The 26,676-nt window shown below is 40.6% G+C and overlaps 1 protein-coding gene across 4 annotated transcripts in view; it reads left to right on the top strand.

Moving 5' to 3' along the window:
• The window catches only part of mub (poly(rC)-binding protein mub), a 339,328-nt gene that overhangs the window by 69,514 nt on the left and 243,138 nt on the right, over positions 1–26,676 (top strand). For 3 of the 4 annotated variants that reach the window (XM_067137631.2, XM_067137630.2, XM_067137627.2), the window contains exon 2: positions 15,732–15,763. The exons of the other annotated variant lie outside the window; for it this stretch is intronic. The gene's annotated coding sequence lies outside the window, so the exon portion shown is untranslated. The remainder of the gene's footprint in view (positions 1–15,731; positions 15,764–26,676) is intronic. 4 annotated transcript variants of the gene reach the window in all.

Genomic DNA, 26,676 nt, shown 5'->3' with positions numbered 1-26,676 from the left:
GCCTACGGCTGTCAAATAGAAAGTCTTGCACTTGGCGAGCCGAACCCGACCTGGGATATCCCGGCACTAAAAGCCATACGACATTTCATTTCATAAGAACAGTAACCCCCTGTGGTTGGGGGACGCAGACGGAGAATACACCCACGGTATCCCCTGCCTGTCGTAAGAGGCGAATTAAAAAAGGCGACCAAGGGATGATAAAATTAGAAACATGAGACTACGTTTAAGTTCTACCATCACGCAGGGATCGCCATGGGCGCTTTTGCTTGCGCATAGTACCACTATGTTAGGTTTGCGGTTGGTAACGACAGTGTTTGGCTCAAGAAACATTTTACAGTACCTGTGATTCGTACCCCAATATGAGCAACACCATGGGGGAGCGACACCGTAGTTCTGCCTTGCCTATGCTTAGTACCCACTATATGCGGAACACCACGGGATAGTGCGAGTTCATGTGGTTAGTCCACTTATTTGAGGAACGCCATAGGTTTGCGTTGCTTGTATAGGTTTGTGTTGTCTGTAAATAGCGCCGCAGTGTGCAAAACACCATAGGTCTGTGTTACATGTGTGAATTTCATTACCTGTGAGTAGTACCATATTGTGTGGAACACAGTGAGTCTACGCTACTTTTGATCAGTACCGCAACATGACAAATAGCATCGTTCTATTTGCCTAGCGATTAAGTACCATTATGAGGGGCCGATGACATGGATTTTGGATCGGTTTCAAGAAGCAACATCGATTCATTATTGTGCTTTAGATGCAGTCCCTTGGTCAGTAATACTATTGTTTAACGCTAGTTTCTGGGAATGTGGGGCATTGAGGGTCGGGTCCACTGATTGTTTTAACTTCATTTTCATCCACTCATTCTAAGTCCTCGCGTTTTCTAATTCTGGTCGGCGGAGGATTATGGATTTTTTAATTGTTATAACATTTCGTCTCCGTTCGTACCATTAGGGGCCGATGACGTAGATGTTATGCCTTTTTAAACAAGCGTCATCAATACAGCATGGGTGGACTGCAACTTACAGACCCACGCATTCCGTCTATTAAAAAAAAAAAAAGTGAGAATATCCTAAAATCCGGGGTGTGCTGTCTTGTCCGCCGCGCCGGTCGGTAATACCTGACGGCACCCCTATTTCTCGAGCCGGAACAATCCCTGCATTGTCTGTTAGTTTTCCTTTCATATTCCAAAGTACTTCAGCTTTGAGGAGTCCTGTATTTTTGATCCCTATACTGCACGAGCTGGAAAACGAGCGTGGTAAACCTAGAAATGCCCATCATTGAAGTACATACTATTGTTATACTCCCTGTATCTTTTAGAGGCAATAAAATGGGAATACCGTAGTTGAGAATGTTACGAAAATGTAGGATGTCGGTCTCTTTTTAAATGGAGAGTGAGAGCGAGCGATTGTAAAATGTCTTAATCTACGACGTGAGTTTCAGGTCTGTTTTTGCGCAGACTCTGTAACGCGGGGAAATAAATGAATAAATTATGATTGTTTAAATGCTCCATTATTTCCGGATTAAAATTTTTCCTCCCTATATACGTACTTATCCCTGCTGGTCATCATGTTACGATTTTTTTTTTTAATGTACGGATGAAGTCACACTTGATTTTCCTTTGTCGCTACATGGAAGGAATTCCCTTCCCCCCTTTCTCAGACACGTAGACATTTAGATCACGGTATTATAATGCATGTTGTCTGTGATTATTTTTAGATGTGATCCAGGGGCTTGTGTAGCCTGGCGTTTTACCAGCAATGTTTTCTATAGACCCCGACCCCAAAGATAGCTTGTCTTTACGACCCTGGGAAAAATCTAACGAAGTGATTTAAACAGTTGGGCATTGGCCATTACGTTTGAAGTTTAGTTCATTTTAGAAATGTTTTTTACCTTTCTGCTTTTCTACCGTAATATCACACATTTATTCCGAGTGAACTTGTACTCGGCTCAGTTATATGGAGATTTTCTTTTTTTGGTTAATGAGAAGCCACGCTCATTTTGAACCAAGATGCTATAAAATGTATCAATGCTTTGAAATGATCAGGGACATCTTTCGGCGCGGGCCGTACCCGTCATGAATAAGCAGCAGACTAGATTTTTGATGGTCCAATGGCGGTATTGTTCCTACTGAAGATTACAAAATTGGATTTGTAGATCACTGTGAATGTAAGTGCTGTAGCCGGTTAAATGAGTGAAAATTGCTTTCAAGTCAACTCGGAGATGTAAACTAGTAGTTAACCCTTCCTTAGAGAAACGTTCTTGGAAATTTCCAAACCGCTATCGGTACCCTAAGAGGAGGCATCAGTTGAACATACGGATAGTGCCCAAATGCATCTGTCCGAAACACGATGTTAAAGTATTCTGCAAAATATCAGTGATATGAGACATGAATATAAAGTTTCTTTAATGCTTGTAAAACATACATTACGTACAATTAAACGTGACAGTTATCACTACCGTGTAATTAATACTGCAATAATTTTGAATATCCTTTGTATGGGTCACCTCATACACTCCTGTATATGTGGTATCAATTGCAACTTTCTCCGGTGGTTGCGTAAAAGTGAAACCAATATTTCCCTCGCTGCAGCGTGGGTTGCCCTTTCTGCAGTAAAGACGTAAGTGAAACAATGTCCAGCTAGAATCCCGGAGATAGTGGTTTCGAAACCCACCGTCGACAGCCCTGAAGATGGTTTTCCGTGGTTTCCTATTTTCACATCAGGCAAATTCTGGGGCTGTACCTTAAGGCCACGGCCGCTTCCTCTCCATTCCTAGGACCCGTGTGGGTGGGGGACGTAGATGAATATACCCACGGTAACCCTTACCTGTTAAGAGGTGTCTAAAAGGGGCGACCAAGGGATGATTGATTTAGAACAATGAAACTATTAGTGATTAGTACCATCACGCGGGGAAAACCATGGGTCGAATTTACTTGCGAGTAGTACCACTATGTCAGTACACAATAGGTTTGTGTGATTAGTAGCAGCAGAGAGCAGTTTACTGTGGATTTCCAGTACTTGTGATTAGTACCACTATATGCGGAAATTCCGGGCTTACGCCGCCTGTCGATTTGTACCATTATGTGAGAAACGCCAGGGGTTTGGGCGTTGCCTGTGATTAGTACTACTATATGTGCGACACTGTTGGTCTGCGTTGCCTGTGATTTGTACCCACTATGTGAGGAACACCGCGGGATAGAACGAGTCCCTGTGATTAGTACACTTTTGAGGTGCACCGTAGGTTTGCGTTGCCTACGAGTGGCGCCATTATGTGAGAAACACCATAGGTTTGCTTTAACTGTACGACGTAAAATACTTGTGAGTAGTACCATAATGATTGGAACTCCGTGAGTTTACGCTGGCTTCAATATCGCAACTTGAGAAATACCATTGTTCTTCTTCACTAGCGATATGTGCCGGTATGAAGGACCGTTGACCTGGATATTGAACCCCTTTAGACAAAAAGCATCATAGTTTCAGGATCGTGCTTTGGAAGCAGTCCCTTTGCCAGTAAGTTAATGTAGTTTATGGGAAGGTGAGGGCATTGCTGGTCGGATCCACTGATTTAACTTCATAATACTCGTTCATCGTAATATTTTTTAATTCTAGTCTGTGGGGCGATTTTGGAATTATTTTTGACTTTCAGTATTGTGAGTTGGCTCCGCTGATTTTAAATTCATATTTATCCTTTCATTCTTCATCACGTTTTGAATTGTAATCACTGGATGAATTTTGGACTTTTTAATTGTGATTGCAATTCGTCTCATTTCGTACCATTAGGGGCTGATGACCTAGATGTTAGGTTCCTTTAAAAAACCATAATTATCCCATTCCTAGACCTATCTTATCGTAGTCATAAGACATATCTGTCGGTGTGACAAAAAGCCAATTGTAAAAAACAAAAAATTCTCCTGTGTTCTGGTTAGTATCGTATAAAAATGCACCGTTTCTCAGCCGTAAAAAACCACTTTATTTTGCACATCGACGTCAAAACAATAGCTGATCTGTATATGTAATAGCAGATTGTCCATGAACATAACAAACGAAACTGTGGGGCCGGATTGTACAGGCGTCCGATTGGCCATTTTTGTACTTTACAGTTCTTGTCCGCCTCTGTGGTGTAGTGGTTAGCGTGATTAGCTGCAACCCCCGGAGGTCCGGGTTCGATTCCCGGCACTGCCACGAAATTTGAAAAAAAAGTGGTACGAGGGCTGGAACGGGGTCCACTCAGCCTCGGGAGGTCAACTGAATAGAGGTGGGTTCGATTCCCACCTCAGCCATCCTGGAAGTGGTTTTCCGTGGTTTCCCACTTCTCCTCCCGACAAATGCCGGGATGGTACCTAACTTAAGGCCACGGCGGCTTCCTTCCCTCTTCCTTGCCTGTCCCATCCTTCCACAAGGCCCCTTTCAGCATAGCTGGTGAGGCCGCCTGGGCGAGGTACTGGTCATTCTCCCCAGTTGTGTCCTGGACCCAAAGTCTGAATCTCCAGGACACTGCCCTTGAGGCGGTAGAGGTGGGATCCCTCGCTGAGTCCGAGGGAAAAACCTACCCTGGAGGGTAAACAGATTTCGAACGAACTTTACAGTTTACGTTAACGTTTATTTCGAGAATCGGTATGCTGCTAACTGTTGCTGCAAATGAATTTAATTAGTTTCGTCTGAGTAGTTTTATTGTTTTAGTCCATGAGTGGTGATAGCAGCTTCTCCATCGAGGGAATAGCGATCTTGTTGATGCGTAGAATCAGTTCAACCACCCACCTAATGTCTGCCTCTTTCTTCTGTGAAGTATTGCTGTATGGTCGGTCACCAAACGGCGGGCTTCTTTATACGAAACACTGGGTCATGTGAATAATTGTGCAAACTGTATAACAACAAATATGATTTAACGTAAAATGTAAAAATGAAATGGAGTATGGCTTTTAGTGCCGGGAGTGTCGGAGGACAAGTTAGGCTCGCCGGGTGTAGGTCTTTTGATTTGACATCCGTAGGCGACCTCCGCGTCATGATGGGGGATGAAATGACGATGAAGGCGACACATACACCCAGCCCCCGTGCCAGCGAAATTTAACCTATGATGGTTAAAATTCCCGACTCTGCCGCGAATCGAACCCGGGACCCCTGTGACCAAAGGCCAGCACGCTAACCATTTAGCCATGGAACCGGAAACGGCGCGTGTGTTCAAAGGCCAGTCCTATTAATAGATTAGTTCTAGTTGTGTGGGTTGGAAATCATTGGCAAGATTTTGTTTTTACGTGCTTAACTAAATATCCCAGCCATGGAGCTGCTGATGGCTGGTCAGAAGACTTTTTTTAATTCAAAAGGGATGCAGTTTGTTATTAGAAATCTTGTTACGTGTTCCTCATTGGACTGGGCCGAAGAAAAACCGAAAGGAAATGTTCTACGGTTGCTAAACTGGGCGAATGACTCTTAGCTTGTGTGCCTTGAAGAAAGAAGTGCACTTGGTGTAAGTCGTTTTGCTGTCGCGCGATGGAAAGAGGGGTACCTGGACTCGAATATGACACATTAACGGGCGTTTTTTTTTTTTCTAAGTTTGACAACAATTTATTGAATGTTTGACACTAGTACCGCTCAGTTGCTTCTATCGATCCATCGCTAGATATTTTCGCAAAAATTATCTTTGTTGAACTGTTTGTATCTTGTAATATTTCATGAATATGGTTTTTCGGTATTTATGAAAATATAGCCCGTTAAGAGGACTGGCGGAAATGTGTGGGCCGCCAGGTGGGCAGATCAATATCGCAGCATCCCCGATCTTCCACGTTCTGCGCACGGTGCCCTCGTACAGTGCAAGTAGTCAACGCTACATTAGATTATAACTATCAAGGTACTATTTTCATTATAACAGTTCATTGAATTTTGGAAGAACAGTGAATGTACCTCAGCTAAAAAAACTTCCTTCAATTGTTTTTTCTCTCCTGTTAATTTCATAGATATGAAACAGCACTAAATTCTGGAGACGGTTCATGTAATCGCAGTCTTACGTGCTAGTGTTTTCGAAGTTCATGTTGAGTTTGACCATGAAGTTCGTTGTGAGGGTGAAAGTGTTTTAGATGCACTGGTAGAGGCAGTTTACTGTAAAATTTGGTACATTTCGTGAAAGATGACACTACTGTAGATTTCTGTGGTTACAAAGCGAGCAGTATTTAGAAAGGATACATGTCTGTAGTCACTGAGTATAACAAGTTGTTCAAAATTAGTATATTAGCAGTAATCATGCGTTCTAAATGTATATGCCCTTTTTCTGCTGAATGTAAATTCATTTTCCTTAAAGTCGTGTACTTAAATGAAAAATCGATGAGTTACTTCATCTCTTATAACGTACACTTGACCCAACTACATACTCGCCAGGTCTAGTTCCCCCTCCCCTCCTCCTCCAAACTATCTTATGGGCGCCCTTGACTTTTCCCGCACGGAATTGCCCACTACCACATTTTCTTCAATCGTATATAGTAGTACGTTGCAGAGATGCTGAATACATAGTGGTGGACTGATTTATTGAAACAGTGAGGTTTTGACATAAGCCATGTTATATTCACCATAAATTGAGTGACCTTTCATTTGATTTTGAACGGCATTTTTTCCTTCCTACAATCTGTGTCCAGGATGTTCTAAAACTCACGACGTTAGATTATTTCTGACAAGATTGCTTGCTGCTAGGTGTAAAGGATTTAAAAATGCTTACATTATTAAGTGTTACGGAGTTTTCCGTGGTAGAGGTGAAAGAAGGTGCGGGGTGGTGAATAGGTCTCAGGCTACGAAATTAAAGTGAATTTAAAATTTAACAAGGTTATATTTTCTTTTCAAAATCAAGAAATAACAAATATGGCAGGTACAGAGTAGCAAGGCAACAAAAGAACAATTACAGTATTTACAGGATTTGGGCTTCGAGCCCCGCGATCACAATCCTTGAGCAATCAGCTCAGTTTTACCCCAAACACAAGTGTCAACAGAAAGGGGAGAACCCCATTCATACCTAGGAGCACTTGCTCCAAAATACACAGTAAGGCCTCCTTGAGGCGCGCAGAAAACAAAATTTTCGGGAAAAGAGCAACTTGCTCTCAAAATTCAGGCCTGTCAAAGGCCACACCTAATTCTACTTTCAAGCTGTCCTCTCAGGACATATACACAGGGGTAAAATACCCAACCTACTGAGGTCTGTTAAATGACAAGAAGGTTAATTACATGACCTCTAAATCAACAATTTGAGAGGAGGCGATTTGCACTCCTAATGTATTTGTTTCAAAACCTAATTTGGCTCTAGGCCACTGATGCAAGGGCTAATCCCATACTAAAGAGGTGACTTTAGAAATTGACAAATTTACATAATGTTAAGGAAGAATAGGTTGAGAAAACAAGTTCACCTCAAAACAATATGAGTGGGAGCTCGAGAGGGTTAAGCACTCTCTATCCCAATATGTAGTTTAAAAGATAGAATAGATACAAGTTCCTTTACATTTAAGGAAGGTTACATAATGGAAAAACTTCGGACCCGCCCCGAGAGTTAAACTGCTGAGCAAGCAAGAAAAGAAGTAATTAATCGGCCATTACCTGGTTGTTGACTGCCGCCGAAGAAAGAGGCGCTTCCCGCCCCCTGCTATGTACTTTACACACGAAAAGATGGAACAGAAGTGGCCCGGAGACCCTAAAATCAGCAGTTTATATACTCTCGCGGAAAGTTCGAGGCGTTAGGGGAATGAGAACATCCTCCCACAAACTCTTTATTGGGTAGGATACAGCAACATATTCAAGTTGGGGGAAGATACATCCGATTGGTCAGAAATTAATAAAAGAAATTCGGGATTGGCTAAATACAAAACAAGGGGAAAGAGAGGGGTATACAGCCAACTTAAACATTAACAGAAAGAAATTTAACAAGAAACAAACTTTTGAAATAAAAATTTCTCCAAAAAAAGAGTTCTTTCACGTCGCACTAGGGTGCACCATTGTAGTTTTTCAGTAGTGTCCTCTAGAAGAGAAAGTTCACACTTCTTACTACAAGCAAAACAAAAATACGTCGAAAATGACACAGTTCAAAAACTCCAAAATTTCCAGGTAGCGACATCTTCTGATAAAGTAGAAAATTAATACCGTCGATAAAGTTCAGACTTCCTCCAGCAGAGGAGTTTCAAGTGGCGCACATTTTTAAACTAGCGGCGTGGAGGTGTACCGCCCGGTACATTAAGTAAATACGTTGTTCGGTGTCTGACGGATATTTATTCGACTACGTGTCCTGTCCATTGACAACCATGCTTTGCCATTACCCGCACACTAGCAGCTATAGTGAACGGAATCCAAATCTATTCAGTAAAGAAAAATGTATGTCGAGGTTGTCTTTTAAGTAAATAGAAGTCCAACAAGAATACTTAGCATTGTTCGGCGATAGAAGACGTTGTGCACAGTGCTGTAAAAAAAAAAAAAAAAAAAAAAAAGTGATTGCTATTACACCGTAGGCATAGATACTTATTGTATTGCAGCCGAGGGAAGTGAGTCTTGTGAATAAAATGTCATTGATTACTTCACGGGAGAGTAGAGTGTAGTTACGGACAGACTTAATGTAGAGAGTTTATATTAAAATTGTTCCCAGGATCCTTAATAATGCGCCGGGGGGTGGGGGTGGTGGTGGTGGTGGTAATAATGCCAAACTGCTAAAAGGAGTCATTTGTATGAAAACGTAATCGGCAGAATTGTTTACATGTGTATATATCTAAACACTGCATCTTCGATAAAGTTCTCTGTTCAGATGAAAGCAAATTGAACATCAATGGGAATCTGCGAATACTCATAAGGAGAACGGCAAGTGCCGAACGAAAACTCGGGGACGATATGTGCATTGTGGAACATGCGGGTTGAGGTCGTAATGTCGCGAGATTTTATGGCTTATAGTGGTGTTAAAAATATTGTTTAATTGCCCTATAGATAGTTTTCAGTTAAATTTTATTTTGAAGAATAATATCGAGCAGTGATGATGAATTGGGCTTCAAAAACTGTTACTCCTATTAACAAGACATAATTGAAGGCATTGGTTAAATATTAAGTTGCTAGCTGCAGTACCTGTCATTGAGAGAATTAATCCTGTGCATAGTTATCCAACTCCCCAGCTACTTTCCGCCAATATTCAAGCATGCTGTTTTTTTTTTATTGGGATGTAGCAGTAATCGCATCTATCGGAGATGAGTGGCAGCAGAAGGGACAAATCAGATCACAACAGTGGTCAGTGTAATGTTATTGCTGATCATTTTAAATAGATTTGGATATTGTAGGCCTTCACTTAGTTTTCTCTGTGCTAATAATAATGTTATTTGTTTTACGTCCCACTAATTACTCTTTTACAGTATTCGGAGGCTTCGAGGTGTCGGAATTTAGTCACGCAGGAGTTCTGTAATGTGGCAGTAAATCTGCCGACACGAGGATGACGTATTTAAGCACCTTCAAATATCACCGGACTGAGCCAGGATCGAACCTGCCAAGTTGGGGCCAGAAGGCCAGCGCCTTAACCGTCTGAGCCACTCAGCTCGGCCAACTCTGTGCAAATAGGGCATATAATCTAATTCTAAAGGGAGTTCTTCTTTCATGGCTGCCTCTTTCTTATTCTTCAAGCGATCGCTCTTTAACGTTTTTTTCTCGTTTTTTATAATCTTCAACAATTTACCTAGTTGATGTGGACCGATGACTCCCTCGTTTTCCAACATGAGACAATCGTGACAAAAACGATCGCCTGGTACCGCGATCGAACAATATCTCCCTGTTAGCATTGCTCGGCGTTGATATGGTCTAAGCAACGCAGGTCTAAATTCATGAATTTTACGATCATGGTCGGCACGGTGAAACGGTATAAGACATAACTGGTGGGAAATTTCATTGTCCTTAATTTTTGTTCTGTAGTACTTACCGAAAGGACGAATAACATAGGTATTTAAAAATAATATTTTAGGTGCATTCCCGTAAAGTACAATTTCATCCCGTGTGAACAAAATTTATAGCCGATAGTGCCTTATTCCCTGACTTAACTTACCGGTTTTCATTCAATTCTCTCTAGTAGCCATTTTCTCGTGATGGACATACATACATGGGTTCAAAGGAAAAAAAAAAACATTGATTTCCTCCGTACTTTTCCACTACTGACTTAGCCTACTTCCGGTGAGACCAGTGAACGGCCGGATACTTTGCAGCCGCTATACTTGAAGGGAAGAGAATGCGCAACATAAATTCTGACTGCTGCATCATCGACCGTAGGCCTTGTTTCTTCTGCGTAAAATTAAAAACTATCCGGCTCCTTAGCCGAATGACCAGCTTACTGGTGTCTGGTTCACGGGACCGTGTCTTCGATTCCGAGCCGTGTGTTTAACGGCGTCTAATTAAATCCACTGGTTCGGAAACTGGGTGTTTCCAGCTGCTCTTCGTACTAAATGAGTGATAGCAGTTCGAAGAATCGATACGTTTACATCGTAGTGTCCGTGGACGTGTTGCAGTTTCATATATATATTCAGGTCGTTTCTCCATTCAGTCTCGCAACTTGGCCTCATTTGTCAAGTTACAATATTCGTTTACGTATTCAACTAATTGTCTACTTCTGTGCTTTGGTCCTACCTACCGTAGCTCGCTGTATTGACTCATACCCTGCCGTGGGATTGTATGTTATATTTTGTCGAATGCTACGAACGCCATAATCTGAATCTGCGATTCAATTCATATATCTGGACTTCACAATATTCGCGAACCTTACGCAATCTTATTTCCGTGCCATATCAAACCTCGGTCATCTTTAATTCCAGTACACACTCCATCAATATCATTTCATTTCATCGGTCAGTCATTAATCATGGCCCCAGAGGATTACGCCAGGCTTCGCCAGCCAGCACAATTCCTATCCTTGCTGCAAGATGGGGGCTTCATTCACTCCAGTCTTGACCTGTGGAATGACTGGCTATTTTTTTAGGCCGGAAGCCAAGAACTAGACCCAAGAAAGGTGGCTTGTTAGCTACTCAGCAATTGTGTCGACAGTACTGGGACAGCGGCATATTTCATATTTCGGAGCACCTTTCTCAATCGTTGATGGAACGTAGTACACAGATTGTCTCATCACATCGCGAATAGAATGTAAATAATTCGGATGCTAGTATCGGCACATTGTCTTTTTACCGGTATAATTGGTGGAGTACGGAACTGTTCTTAAATCTGACCAGTTATTCGGTCGCAAATTTATTATGATCTCTCTTTCGTTTGAGTTCTTTAACTCCAAACGCGTGTTTTTGAGCCGGACTGTAGAGTGGAGTGGTTGCAGCAAGTGGCAGGCAGATCAATAAAGAGAGCCATACAGTCTCCTGGATGCTGGATGGAACCCGCCCGGGCAAGGGGCGAGAACAGTGCCCTTGTGTATTATCACCTCTGCCTGGCATTAATTGGACTAGCGAAGGCGCATAGATACTTTTAATAAGAAATATAACTTTTTCATCGTATGTGCATCTATGGCGTACAATATCGTGTGCTTTTTTTCCTTGCTTTTTTTCTGTTGTACTGTTTCTAGGAAGTTTCGCATTTATCCCTGAAACAGTCTAATAATTGGATGCTTAATGAGTAAACCCCTTTGAAGCTGTGATTAAGCCGTGACTTGACATGGACAACCGATAAAGGTAGAGTGCGAGAGCGAAAAGGCTTCGTGTCTTTTTCCACAAATTTTTCTCTCGCATTCAAGTTATCAGATATACGGGGGATAAACAGCATGGGAGGATCATCCTGTATAACACCGCTGGTAATGATTCAGGTTGATAGCAGTAAAATCTGTGAATCTAATTTTATTGGATACGGCTAGATTTTTTTTTTTTTTTTTACAGTAGGGTATCTTGGTTTTTCTAGCTTACAGAACGCATTATACACAGGTGTTTCACTGTTATTATTGTTGTTCTATTAATTAATTTCTTGTTACTTTTTGTTGGTCACCATCGAACGTAGTTCCGTAATTAGTAAGGATGTTTACTTTGCTGTATGACGACTTTTTTTTGGCACAAATTAATTGGGAGTGCCTGCTGGTTAATATATTTTTAGTTGAGATAGCCCGAAAAGATTACATTTGAGTTAAAGGAAAATTGTCTTAGATCATCTTTACCGAGCGAGTTGGCCGTGCGGTTGGGGACGCGCAGCTGTGAGCTTGCATCCGGGAGATAGTGGATTCTAACCCCACTGTCGGCAGCTCTGAAGATGGTTTTCTGTTTTTTCCCATTTTTCATACCCGGTCTTAAGGCCACGACCGCTTCCCACTCCTAGGCCTTTCCTAACCCATCCTCGCCATAAGACCTGTGTCCGTGCGACGTATAGCCAGTTAGTAAATAAATAAATAAATAAATAAATAAATAAATAAATAAATAAATAAATAAATCCTTTGTAAACGTAATGATTTTCGTACACACGCCGTAGGCCTACATTCTACTCTAAAGGTAGACATTTTCCTAGACCCGTAGTTCATGCATGAGCTGCAGTACTTGCATGAGTGTTATACACTATATTAAATTAGGATTGTTTCGAAGATTGTTCTTATAACCTTCTGAATTTCCAATTATAATTAGTAATGTAATTGATTGTAATTAGAACAAATAAATCAATCAATAATTTTAGTGATTATATTAAAGGTTGGACATTGCTTTCCTTTAAAGTTTAATTTCTTGCATTCCTTTTTTTTTGTGTGTGTGTGTGTGTGTGTGTGTGTGTGTGTATTTTGTAATTGGATTTATATGTTGGCAATACTGTTATAACGCTAGCTTGTATCGTTGTTTCACCGTTCGCATTTTAATGTAAATTTACATCTATTAAGTGATAAATTCAACATTGATTACTGAAAATGTTAATGCAATTCATATAAAACCCCAAAACGCCCATACTTGCCTAAATCACGATCTCACATAACCTCATTCTTTCGTTCGTTCGTTGAACACTTCCCACGACTTTTATGTATGGGAATGGAAAACACGAGAAGGAAAGGATGAAGGTAAAACACAGCATAATGCACACAGTTTATATTTTGAATTTATTTATTCTAAACAGCAGGTAAGAAGCACAATCGCACAGACGTTTACTCGCAACAGCGAGGTAGTTCAATGTGAAGTATGTTCATGATCATAATACTATTTCTTCACACTAAGAACGCGCATAATAATAATTTCACACCATACTCTCAAAAAACTGGATCAAAAATCTCGTTCAATGCGAAAGAATCTCAACAAATTTTCGTCTAACAAACACTATTACATACCGTACGACCAAGGTCCCGTCGCGCGCAACGATAACGGTGTTGTGTTTTGAATTTGCTGTACCACCAAATACAGTCTCTCTACTGTATTTGGTACCACGCAACTGAATGTGTAATGCCAACTTCTGCCTTCTAAATTAACCCTCTGAAAGAGAATTTTAGTTTTCATTAGTTGGCAGAGATCGATTGGCCCATCTCAGAACTGCTTCGGACGCTCCCTATGAAGTGTCACCCCCCTGGTTCGGCAACAGTGCTAGCCGCCAGTGCCCGCCATACTGTTCGATGTACTCACGGAAACGCAGACTTGATTGATGTGTGTTCTTGTCATTACTAACAGTATAAATTAGGAGTTGCCCTTTGGGGTCAATATTCACATCACAAACCTTTTTATTCTTGTAAAAGTTTCACAGATTTATTTTTATAGCAGTGCCACTGGCACTGGTTCGTTCTAAATCGTGGCTCTGTGCCTACCGTGCCGTCTCTGGCACCGGTGTCGAATCACGGTGCCAGTGCCTTCCTTACACCACTACTTTGTAGTATTTAAAATAAAGCGCTAAATAATGAAAATAAAAAGATAAACTTTTCAGAATATTCCGGATTGATTTTTGCTGCGCTCGATATAAAGTCACTTCTATTTTCTTATTTTCATTAATTCGAAGAAAACTGACACGGTGTAATTTTTTTGTTACAGTCTACAAAGTTATAGGGTTTAAGCGTACAAGCTACGATTGACAATTCCTTGGATGGACATGACAGTATTTCCGTTTAAAAAAGCAAATTCCTGTTATTCATTAACCAAAACATAATATAATTACATAATTCAACAACTTTACTGCTTGATTTTGGAAAGTGTTGTAGTGTTGTGTGACTTTCTCTGTTCTCAATTTCTGAAAATAGTGTTTTAGAATTTAACAGGCGTCTGATGATAGATAATAGCTAGCCTCTAAATGGCGAGAAGGAGATTAATCACGAGTTACGACATGTACTTTAATCGTGGATAGTAAATATATATCAGTGTAATTGTATCTACCAGATATAACAGTATATACAGCATGCTTTTAAATAAATAACCTAACTGATGTCATTCGTGGTAAGCATGATTGTATTGTTGGCGAGTTTTTCAGATCATTTACACCCAAACCACCGTAAGCCCCAGCTTATACACCTTAACTCCGTGTATTAGAAATGTTTCTAAAGCACGTTTTAAAACTTAATAGTGAAAATTCTGATTCATTACGTATATTATAGAAACATAACTCTTTATTGTATCTGGGCAAAATAAACTGCAGTGAATGTAGATAACTTCCTTACAACGTAAATTGGAAATGACGTGGATTTCTGCCCTCTTTCTTTCTTTCTTTCTTTCTTTCTTTCTTTCTTTCTTTCTTTCTTTCTTTCTTTGTTTTCTACCTCCATTTCAAACTCGGGTATCGCCGCAGTGATCGAGAGTGACTGGGAGAACTTCACCCAAACTTCACTGTGGTTGAATAACATACGCTCATCGCCTGCCTGCCTTGCCTGTCCGCCCGCCTAGTGCTGGGCGCCCGCGCAACGGAATGCCTCAGGTATAGACAATGAAAAAAATATTGTTACGAAAAAAAGCACTGTGTAGTTTGTTGATCTGATTTAATGTAGGATGACCGAATTAATACACAATTTACTTGAAAATGGATGCCAGCATTTCCCTAATTAGTGGCTATTTATAAAGTTTTTTGTTTTCACAGACTTGACTGCGAACCGGCGCTCCTTCCGTAATCTTGGTTGACAGCTCTCCTTTCACTCCAATGCATTTGACTTTTTATATTTGTGAAGTTTTATTATCATAAATAATTTTTGTAGTTAATCGCTGACGGCTCTCCTTTGACTACTATGAGTTTTACTTGTTTTACGTTATGAATTATTATTATTATTATTATTACTTTTTGTAGGTATTCGCTAACTAGTCAAAATAAATACAACCCGAACTTGAGGTTCTCTTTTACTTCTGGAGCTCTCACCATGTGACTACAGGTGATGGAAGTATGTGTCTGGGCCGATGACTTACACATGTTAGCGAGACACTTGGAAATCCATTTTATTTGGGAATTAAGCAAGACTGCATTAGTACTCACTCCACAATGGTGCTGTCTCTTCGGACAAATTATGATGATGATGATAATAATAATAATTATTATTATTATTATTATTTTCGCTCTCGTAATAGTCGTTCTTATTTGGACTCCTGTAATTGTATGTGTAAAGATGGCCTTTTGTCTCTGGTTGATTATTTCCAAATTATGACAGGTTTTTCCATCTTCCCTAGCTATCGAATTGCCCAGGGAACAGGAACTATAAGATTATCTTTCAATGAAATGGGGGGTATATTTTATATTCGTGTAGTTTCTTATTGCTGTTGATGGAATGAAGGCTTTTCTTCGTCCTTTTAATTATAGTTTGAATGAATAATTTATTTTTGTCCTTTCCAGATCGTGCCCAGGCGTTCCTCCTCGCAAGGCTGGTAAGCATTTTCAGTATCAGGTGTTAGCCTTTCCTTTTTAGACATAGCGTTTTTAATACTACACAAGATCAATTCTTCATAAACTTGTTAGTATTTATTTTTTTAGTGAATTCAATTACTGTAGATTTTATAGACATTTTCTTTTTCGAGACTTCGGATGAATTATTTTGCAGTCCTTGAATAAAAACCTAAAGTAATTGCTCAGTTACATCGAGTTTTGTCTTCTTTCAAGTTTCGAATTATTTAAAGTGCATTCTTTGAGTTTATATTTGTTGTTTTTAAAGTAACTTTTCACCATCCACATGTATGTTCAGTCGTCAGCCCTAAGGGTGGTTGGATCCTCAACAGCTCCGCCATCAGCTGTCATAGATGGCCTAGGCATCACTGAAGAGGAGTACTAGGGAAATGAGGGGGTGAAGTAGTTTCCCGTTGCTTTCCTCATCGAGCCAGGAGTTGCGATTACATATGCCTTTCAAACCCACTGAAATGCGCGCATAAATCGACCCTATGAGCAACATTTTCACACCATTCATAAGAGGGACTGGCTGCATAAAGAATGGCATTACTGGTATCCCTCATACCTCAGTCACTTTCATATTGTCAGAGCCAAGGATAAGACAGGCAGGTCAATACAATAACGAAATTGCTCTAGCCTATGCCAGAACACACACTGCACTGTAAACACTAGGTCCCGCCAGCAAATGCATTCACCATCCGTGCAAGTTGATTTTTCACCCGTTGTGCAAGTATCAGATCGTAGGCTACTTTTAGCTTCCGACATTGTAGTGCCGGAAGGAGAGGGAATATATTGTAAAGAAAGCTACAGCAGCATGTCAAAGTTATTTGAACGTTTTTTCGTCTCAGCTACAAATTTAAGTTTGATAGGAAATTCGCGCCGTGTAAGGTGCGTGGCTGATGAATCTTCGTTTATATTAATGAATTCGCCTTTCGGATAGAAAGATTTCGGGTTGGACATTGTTTTTGCCACGTTTCAGGAACGGTATTCGTACAATGTGTCTTTCGTGCCTTTGAACGAGAGTTATTTTATGCTACACTTCTCATACACGCATTTTATAGACAACCCAGAAAATGTAGGTCCATGCCGCTTTGCACATACTATGGATGATGTTGAGTATAGTTAGTAAATAATACACTAGAGGTACCAACGGCGCCACCATCTGTGAGAGAATCGCTATAGCGAGCGGAGCATGTTGAAATCGCAACTGTTTGGCAAAAAGTTTACTCTGTTGTACCAATCATTGTGAATAAGGGACTTGTAAAACTGTGTGGATATAGATATGGTTTAAAATTTACACGTAAACATTCTCAGGTATTACAGTATACTTGCGATGCTTCTCTGTAGTAGGAAAGGAAGCCCAAAAAGCGTAAATACAGGTGAAATGCGCGATAAAAAAAAAGGACAGTGTTCAGGTGCAGTTAACACAAAATCAATTTACTGTTCATATTAAGTCTTCTAACAACATCTGTTTAGAAAGAGGGCACGTACATTTCACTATCTTTTATGTAAATGACTAGGACTGGTATCATTCTGCCCAACGACTGAAAATGTCCTCTCTCGTACGAAGCGAATGGGCGAGTTTTTGGCCTAAAAACGTTGGCGAGATTTAGACGTAAAGTAGCCAAAATATTGTCGCCGCCGGTTTAGACGCTGACTTTGAGCCCAAATTGGCAGGTTCGAGCTTGGCTCACTACGGTGATACTTGGAGGTGCTCAAATATGTCAGCCACTTGTGAATAGATTTACCGGTGCATGAAAGAACACCTCAGCATTTCCGAAAACCGTGTAAGTAGTTTATGGGACGTAAAGCCAATATTATTTTTATTACTGTATTATTATTATTATAATATTATCGTCGATGTTTACTGAACGTGATTATAAATGGAAATATGACACGTGATTGTAGTTTCAGCCTATTATGGAGATTTTATCTAGCTTTTCCTGAAGTGTATGATTTGCTTTATTATTTTAACTTGTAAAATCATTTCCGTTATTGGAATTGGAGTAGTAAATTATGATTGAAGATGTTTGAAAAAATACTTACAATTTTCTTCACAATGTGTTTACGTCGCACCGACACAGATATAGGCACTGATCTCTATACCTGGATGGCTGGTAGCTTGGGTAGCAGTAAGCCGAATAGAAGATGACTGGCGTAGTAAGATGGCAGCGAGCGCACGGTGCAGTAGACCGCGAGGAGCCCGCTTGCTTTGTTTATGCTTAGTTCAGTGACGCCAGGCTTCTTGATTGTAGTTCCAGGAGTGTTCTGTGCTGTGTTATTGCAAAGTAAATAGTAGTGTATTTTACGAATTTAGGTTCGTTGCCTTGTAGTATACTTGTGAATTACAAGATTCAGTTTAAATATGTATGTGTTTATGTGAAATATGAATGAAGAAACATTCAGCGGGGTATTAACATACCGCAGTGTTCAGCTTATGGATGTACAAACAAAACCGATCAGCAGAAGGAGAAATCATTTCATCGGGGAGTTTTATACTGTACATAAGAATCTTCCTAGGGTAGTGTTTTGAGTTTTAGGTTTATTGTATCTTTTTTTCGCATATTCCGGGAGCAAAATGGCAATTAATTTTTGTTGGTTTCCTTTCTCGAGACCCGAACTTCTAAGATCATGGATTAGGAGTATCAGGCGGGAGAATTGGGAGCCTTCTAAAACATCGATGAAATAATTGACGTGACCTTATAACAATCTTAGAAAATGAAGTCTGGAGGAATTCTAGACCTTATTTACATCAGTAATAATTATGGGTTTCAGACACTGGAGTGGTGGGAGAAGGCAAAGTGTGGTGGGTGTTTTAGGCTATCCCATTATACTAGTTGTGGTATTTGGGGCTCATTTAACGGGTGTTACATATTTCTGATGATGACTATCAATATCGCTTTGCTAGCTGAATTTAATTAAAGAAGTCTGTAATAGTAAATTAAGCTGCAGGTAACGTGATATATTGACAAGTTTTGAATATTTGCTGGTTTTATAAATGTGTACATTTGCTTCAATGATATTTTAATTTGATAATATGCGCGTTATTTCATGGAAACAGGAAACAGAAATTCATTATCAAGCACAGATTACGATATGTCGAATCTAGGCCTGTATAGTGAGCTACGTTTATAGGTACATCATTTTAAGAATGCATAATTTCGTGGCATACATGTATACAATTTACAGCAATGTTTCCAGAAACTGATTTTCACTCGTATTGTGTTACCGATCGCTAACTGCATGTATTCAGCACCTAAGTTAATATTTGTCGGCCGTTATTATATATTCATTTTTATTGCTATCCCGGAGATTTACTGACCTCGGAACGACGTGTCAGTGATCCCAATGTCCTTATGCTTTGAGTGAACATGTCTCTATATTTTTAATTATTCCAATGCGCCATTAATTGCGACTTAAAATTGACTATATTATCATTGCTTCCCCATAAGGAGAGCTCTAGGTTGGGTACGCCAACATGGCGAACCGCGCGCTCAACTTGGCGTACTTTCTCCTGCAGCGGAGACCTGCCATCAGCGATCCATGTATAGAGATCAGTGGATATAGGCCTTCTGGCGACGATGAGACAGGAAAGGACTAGGTATGGGAAGGAAGCGCCCATGGACTTAAGGTACTGCCCCAGCATTTGCCTTAGTGTGAAAATGGGAAACTACGGAAAACCATATTCGGGGCTTGAACCCACTCCCGAAAGCAAGCTTACAGCTGCGCGGCCTTAACCACTCGGTCAATAATTTATTATGCTAGTATATAGTCCTGTATGACATTTAAAGGAATAGTAATATTGACCACTCGGTGTTGCAAATATAGTCCCTAAATTGTACATTCCGGTAAGGTATGAATGGGGAGTGCTACACGTATTGTACAAAGGGAAAGCGATATACTTTATTTACAGAAAATGTATTCAATGACTTTTAATATTATGAATACACACAAACAGTGAAAAACGGAGCACAATTTATTCCTCTCATTCACGGCGACAGGGGAATCTGTTCCGAATTCGGCCCGAGTAGGTCAATTCACATGACAATGACACGCAAAATAATATTTTATACGCACAGAAATAAATTTCAAGAAAGCATACCTGTGAAATGATACCCCTTTATGAACCTCTGTGCAGCCGTAAGCTGCACAGGAGACCGGCATTTTCCTTCGGAGAAGTGTGTACTTCAATTTATCGGGAAGCTCCAGTAGTGACAGTGCCAAACAATCCGGCCTGTGCCAAACAGCATTGTCGCTCAACTTCGCACGCGACTGCAACGCCACTGCTACCTCTATTGTATTATTTACGAATTATGGTGTTGAGTATATTACCTAGAGCCCTGACTGCCTTATGCCAAGAATTTGGGAGTAGTAATGCTCCTTGAATTAACTCGGCATTCGCAGCAGCGAATGAATCCTTTGTACACGTGGAAGAGTGCAGTATGTCTACGCCAAGCCTATTGGATATAACGTAATCGTCGGTGACCACCTCAGTCCTTGTTAGCTTAGTTGGAACTGGTGGTAAATCCATGAGCAGTCGAATACAGTGCGATGTGGTTCTTATCCCCGGATGTGGTGTTCATTTCGCCGTACTTGTCTCAATGTTTTCAGCGACTGAATGTTCGCGGCTCTCAAAAGGGCCGTCTGATGATCAGGTCCTCGACGGATGAAGACGGCTTGTTGTAAGTGAACACAAGTTCGCTAACGCAGTTATTAGATTTCGAAGGATCTGAGGATCTTCCGGCAGTTATACGTAGACTACGTGTTTTAAATGACGCCGCAGAAGGAAGTTCTGTGGTGTTAAATCTGACGGGTCAGGGGATGGTTCCTGTATTCCTATCAATTAACCATGGTGTGTAGCCAAGGTAACTACACTATAGTGCGCGAACCTTTTCTTGATCCCTGAGCTCCATATTGCTGAATGGGAACTTGGGATCAAAAAAAAAAGGTTCGCGTACTATACTGTGTGTTACATTCAGGTGGTTGCGGAAGACTGTTGAAGTGTGTGGTGGAACTCAGTCATTCTGAAACCACATGGTAACGCTGTCCTAGAGGCACGTAGTCTTAACAGTAGTGGTAATCGTTTTCGGGCTCCTGTCAAATTGTCATCAAAGAAATATTGGACAAATAGGTGTTAACTCAAAATACCACACCAGGCATATACTCCCCATCGTACCTGAAATGCTGCCACTCGTATTGAATGGGGTGGTGGTGGTGGTGGTTATTGTTTTAAGTGGAAGTACAAATGTGCAACGCTGCAATAATGCATGTTGTGGCGAATGACTGTACCGTTATTGTGAAGCACCATTTTCGAAACGAACGCCCTGCCATTTGTCACTTGCCTCGTTATCCAGTGCCAAAAGTCGACCCGAACTCCAAAATCGCTCCGGGGGCCCATATAGTAGTTCAGATGCTGGGGGTGAAAGCGACTATCATGCAAGATACGTACACCAGACGACTTGCTGATATTATTAGCCTGTTGTGGCACTGCCTGTGCACTCGTGTGCGGCTTACCTGTGATAGGGTTCAACATCTCTGATGTGTACTCGTAGTCGACAAGTCCTAGGCGGCCCCTTGCATGTTACGCGTTATAAACGCCACTTAACATTTCCCGCCAGGTTCAGGACGCGAACAGAGATTTGCAGTGGAGGAAAAAGGGGAAGTGTTCACACGCGGAAGGATATTATCCGTAGTTTTGTAGTTGGCTAATAGTATAGTATCAAAAGCGCCACTTAGGACTTGAGTTGACGCTGACTATAGGTCAGAGGTCACAGATCGAGGCAGTCGAAGTAAGTGACATACTGCGCGTACGACGTTCCACATTGCTAACGTTAACTGCGACCAGTTAACGACCGTGTGGAAATCTCTCTTGGTAGATTCATTGTGCTTGTAGTTCGATCTCTCTTCAACATAAATTACAGCGTATCGACCTACTCGTACCTTGAATACATAATGAAGGAATGAACAGCACTACTGAGACCGCGCCCACTACGGTTTTTGAGTGGGGGCAGTCGGTATCCATATCCAAATAAAACGGTGCTGTATTGGTCGAATACGGCACGAACATTCGTGTGTTTTACAACCGAAGTTCCGACTGCAAAACAAAAAGAAAGATCATTAGAGGTGTATTCGAACAATTAGTGATGGGGCGGTTATGCCTATTTAACGAAATGCCATGCCGACAACATATGTCAAACATCTACAAATCTTATTTAATGTGCGTTAACTTGCGTTTCACCAAGTATTAACACTTTCTATACCTCTATTTAATTTTTCTTCAGCGTTTCCCTCGTATCTAAGAATGTCAGATCATTTAACACGATCCGTTAACATCTTTGGACAGATAGGCATATTTTTTATCGACTAGACACATGCATGCTTTTACAACGGTGTTGCTATTAAGACATCTGACGTCTTGTATCCACCGATATGTAAGAGCCTATAGACCGCTGCAGTACCAATGCCAAGGCAGAATCCCAGGCAGACAAAGAAATTTAGACCTTCCGTGGCGTTTGAAGGGTGGTCTTAAAGGTCTAATATTAAACGGGGCAGAAGGCTCACACTGTATGTTGCTACCCGGGGGGAGCTTCTTAGAAGTTCAACGCTTCATCTGCTGGCGGAATTTGTTCGGAGGAACCGACCTGGTTAGGAATGTATCATGTTGAATTGAAAATAGTTTCGAAGTATTTACCTGATTTGCTTGTAGATCACCAGGAGTTCGGCTCCTTGACTGAATTGTCAGCGGACTTGCCTTCGTTCAAAAGGCCCCAGGTTAGATTCCCGGCTGGTGCATGTTTAGGTTGTGTTTGTTTCAACACATTTTTCATCTCATATTCACACAACACATCACGCTGCTAACCACCGTAGAAACACGCAATTGCGAATACATTCCTCCGTGGGTATCTGTTTGGCGCCGGGAAGAGCATCGGGTTGTAAAACCGGGCAAGATCCACATGTGCTATACAGTTCACACCCGTGACCTCACCAGTGTAGGGAAAGTTAGAATAAGAACTACAGATCGCCGGGGGCGTTTCAGCCGGAAATTAGAGTATCTTAACTGTTGCTCAGTAGTCTATTCTTTCACTTAGGTTTAATTACTGTACCTGAAAGAGTAAAAATGTCATTATTGAGGTCTGTGTTAAAATTAATTTTGCACTCGGCCATTTGAGGATGAAATTGTCTTCCTTAGTGCTTGTTTCTATCAACTCCATATTATTGGTGCAGAATTCTCTCCCCCCACCCAGGGTTACTGTTACGACCGGCAAGAGTTGTCCGGGACGTTAAGTTAATAGTAATAATGATATTTTGGTTTACGTCCCACTAACTATTTTTACGGTTTTCGAAGACTCCGAGGTGCTGGAATTAACTACTGCAGGCGTTCTTTAACGTGTCAGTAAATCTACCGACACGAGGCTGACGTATTTGATCACCTTCAAATACCACCGGAGTGAGCCGGGATCGATCCTGTCAAGTAGGGGTCTGAAGGCCAGAGCCTCAACCGTCTGAGCCACTCAGCCCGGCTCTTCCTCTTTCCTCGGACGAAATGTGTAAATATTAACATAACTATCGTTGGTTTAATTTTCCTCTCTTGTCACTTTTTAGTTATTTTTTAGGAGAGAGTTGCAAGTGCAATCAGTATTGCATGTTCGAGAAATGTTTAATTTTCAGTGGAGTATTTGAAAACACACTAAACGTTATACTGTATACACGATGATTGGAAACGGTCGTTCTAATGGGAGTAAAACGTTAGTTATATACGCTATAAAGTACTACATGTCCAGTAAGTAATGCCCTTTTTTTCTTCTCGGATGTTTGGTATTCGACATCGTCTCCCTTCGAATCTACGCCTTTTTTCCACCGATATGTAAGAGCCTATAGACCGCTGCAGTACCATCGAGCTAGTTTCATTCTCAGCTTTGTCCGAACACGGAGAAATAGTCTTTTTTTTTCTTTTTTTTTCCTTCTGATGTTGGATGTCAACTTATGAGATCATTGTGTCACCAGCATGCTGTGTGTCGATCACACTGTTGTTTCATGCATACTTGGGATATGGATGAATCTCCTTTGCTAAGATATGTTCCTGTGGTTGCTTGTCCAGGTTGCAATATATGAAGGTCCTCCGGAATAAGGGTTTGTGCCACAAAACTAAAATGTTCAGGAAACAGAAAAAACGTCTAAATAACGAGAAAACGAAATATATATTTTGAATTAAATCAGAAAACTTAAAGACCACTTGAAAACCGAATGATCACAAATTAACCTTATTAATGTAGTAAAAAAGCACTTTCTCATTTTGAAATCATGGAATAAGAGTCTAAACCACATTTTCACAGTTTAATACAGTGTCACTTATTGCGAGATGAATCACTTCAAATCACTATAGAATCCTCTGAATTCTTGAGACATATAATCACACATCTTCAGTCGGTCATTCTTTTTTCTTTCTTAATGGGCAGTGTTAAGCCGTAGAGTTGTGGCAATTCTTGAGGCAGGAATAGTGGCTGATAACGTCTGTTCTCGACACCTTTAACTAAGGCATATCTTTCCCGAGGGGGAATCAAATTGTGGCATCTTCGCATAAACACAGATGTGGGGTCATCTTCAGTAAACTTTAGTCACATTCCTTCAGTAACCTTCAGTAACATTCCTTCAGTAACCTTGAATTTAGGGTCTTTGACCAACATTTCGCGTCTTTGAAGTCAGAACTCTGGACGGACAGACAGACTAAACATGCATGAAAAAGTTATTTTCTATACCTGCAATGAACTACTGTCACTACCTTTTGCTGGAACATGGTATTTAAAAGAATGTTTCCGACGTGAAGTGGCATCTGTTCTCCGATTACACCTTTTTAGTTCAGACATTTTGAGGCACTTATTCACAAGAAACAAAGACTGCTCATTAAGGTCCATGGTATAGTATTCTGTACACTACTCCTCCTTTTCAGTCAGTGAGCTGAATACACCCATTCTCGTTACAGAACTCTGGATCATACACACGACCCCGAAACAACGAAGAAGCAGAAAATTATTATAATGATATACCCTATACCATTTTTTAAATTTTATTTGCTTTACGTCGCACCGACACAGGTAGGTCTTGTGGCGACGATTGGATAGGAATGGGAGGGAAGCAGCCGTGGCCTTAATGAAGGTACATCCCTAGCATTTGCCTGGTGTGAAAATGGGAAACCACGGAAAACCATCTTCAGGGCTGCCGACAGTGGGGTTCGAACCCACTATCTCCCGATTACTGGATACTGGCCGCACTTAAGCGAATGCAGCTATCGAGCTTGATCTATACCATTTTACCGTATTGATAATTAAATGAATGGTTTGTATAATGCATTATGTAATAATAATAATAATAATAATAATAATAATAATAATAATAATAATAATAATAATAATAATAATAATAATTTCGTGTGGCTATTTCTAGCAGAGTGCGGCCCTCGTACGGCAGACCCTCCGATGAGGGTGGGCGGCATCTGCCATTTGTAGGACACTGCGTGTTATTGTGGTGGAGGATAGTGTTATGTGTGGTGTGTGAGTTCCAGGGATGTTGGGGACAGCACAAACACCCAGCCCCCGGGCCATTGGAATTAACCAAATTATGTAACAATGACCAAATTTATTCTAAGGACCTTCCTTAGCACAACATAACCCATTTATTATAGACCCTTATTCCACTCCCCTGTTGTGGCCTCGTTTTTGCTTCTTTTATAACGCCTTTCGTTGTTGTATAAGCCTCACCCCAATTTTGTTTCCTTTCACGTTCATTATCCTTCCAGTTATCCATATTTATAAGTTTTTCTGGTTTTATTCAAATTTTTTAACTCGTTGGACGAAACATTCAACACATTGGCATCCACCTTGAATGAGTGGCATAGACCCTTCTTCCAGGCAAATAAGTTTTTTAACATACAAATGACCTATTTCTGTTAACGTTATGACTATCATAGTTCGTATGCAATAGCCTGAGATGATATAGACCCTTATTCCGCAAAAAAACTCAACTTGCTGAAAAATGTGGTTTAGACCCTTCTTCCGGGGGGGCCTTCATATGTATTTCATTTGTATTTATGATATAACTACTAAAGTAAAATCAAGATTGTAAAGTTGGTGAAATAGAAACACTACATTATTAATAGCGTTATTCAAAGCACAATATTCCAGCAAATTAAATATTTGCAACTATAAGGGAAAATTAGTTGAACATTATGGTATATATCAGTATTGTCTGTTATAATAATAGACAATGTGTAAATATTTCATTGTTTAAATATTAATGTTCTTCAGGGATGTCGCTCACCAGTAGGGTTTGGATGTTTAGGAATTCCCCCTCCGACCCGCGGTTTTCCCTTTTGACTATGGATTGGAATTGAACACGAATTGAGAATTTTGATGTTTTTGAGCATATTGAGTCTTACTTTATAGGTCTTATAAATGCACGTTTAACCATTTTTTATTTTTGTCATATTGCCATCATTTTATTTGAAGGTTGCTTGTGTAAATGTGTTGCCCAGCTGTAAGCTTCAAGACGGCTGAACTTTGTGATGAATCTGCGTGATATTATACGGAAAATAGTTATTTTAATGTGTATATTTGCAAAATACTTCACGATATCTGTCCAGCTATCACAAGATTTTTTGTGACTTCCCAAGTATCAAGTTGTTCTTAGTGTATATGACTTAAACGGAGCAGTACGTTGACAAGCTTTGGCCGGTTCGAGCCCCATTGGTTGAATACTTTTTTTTTACAATCTAAATGTTGGTCGGTAGGGTGCTATAGGTGGTGGCATACGATTGCTAATCACTAGAGTGCATGCCAAAAGCCTCGGTTCAATTCCAAATCTCTCCGCGTTGCACATATGGAGTGAGCGTTCGTTGTGATTC

This window comes from Anabrus simplex, chromosome 1 (assembly GCF_040414725.1).
Source record: "Anabrus simplex isolate iqAnaSimp1 chromosome 1, ASM4041472v1, whole genome shotgun sequence".
In the NCBI taxonomy this organism is placed as follows: Eukaryota; Metazoa; Arthropoda; class Insecta; order Orthoptera; family Tettigoniidae; genus Anabrus; species Anabrus simplex.
Note: the sequence above shows the minus strand (reverse complement) of the source record. Positions and strands in the feature narration are given on the sequence as shown.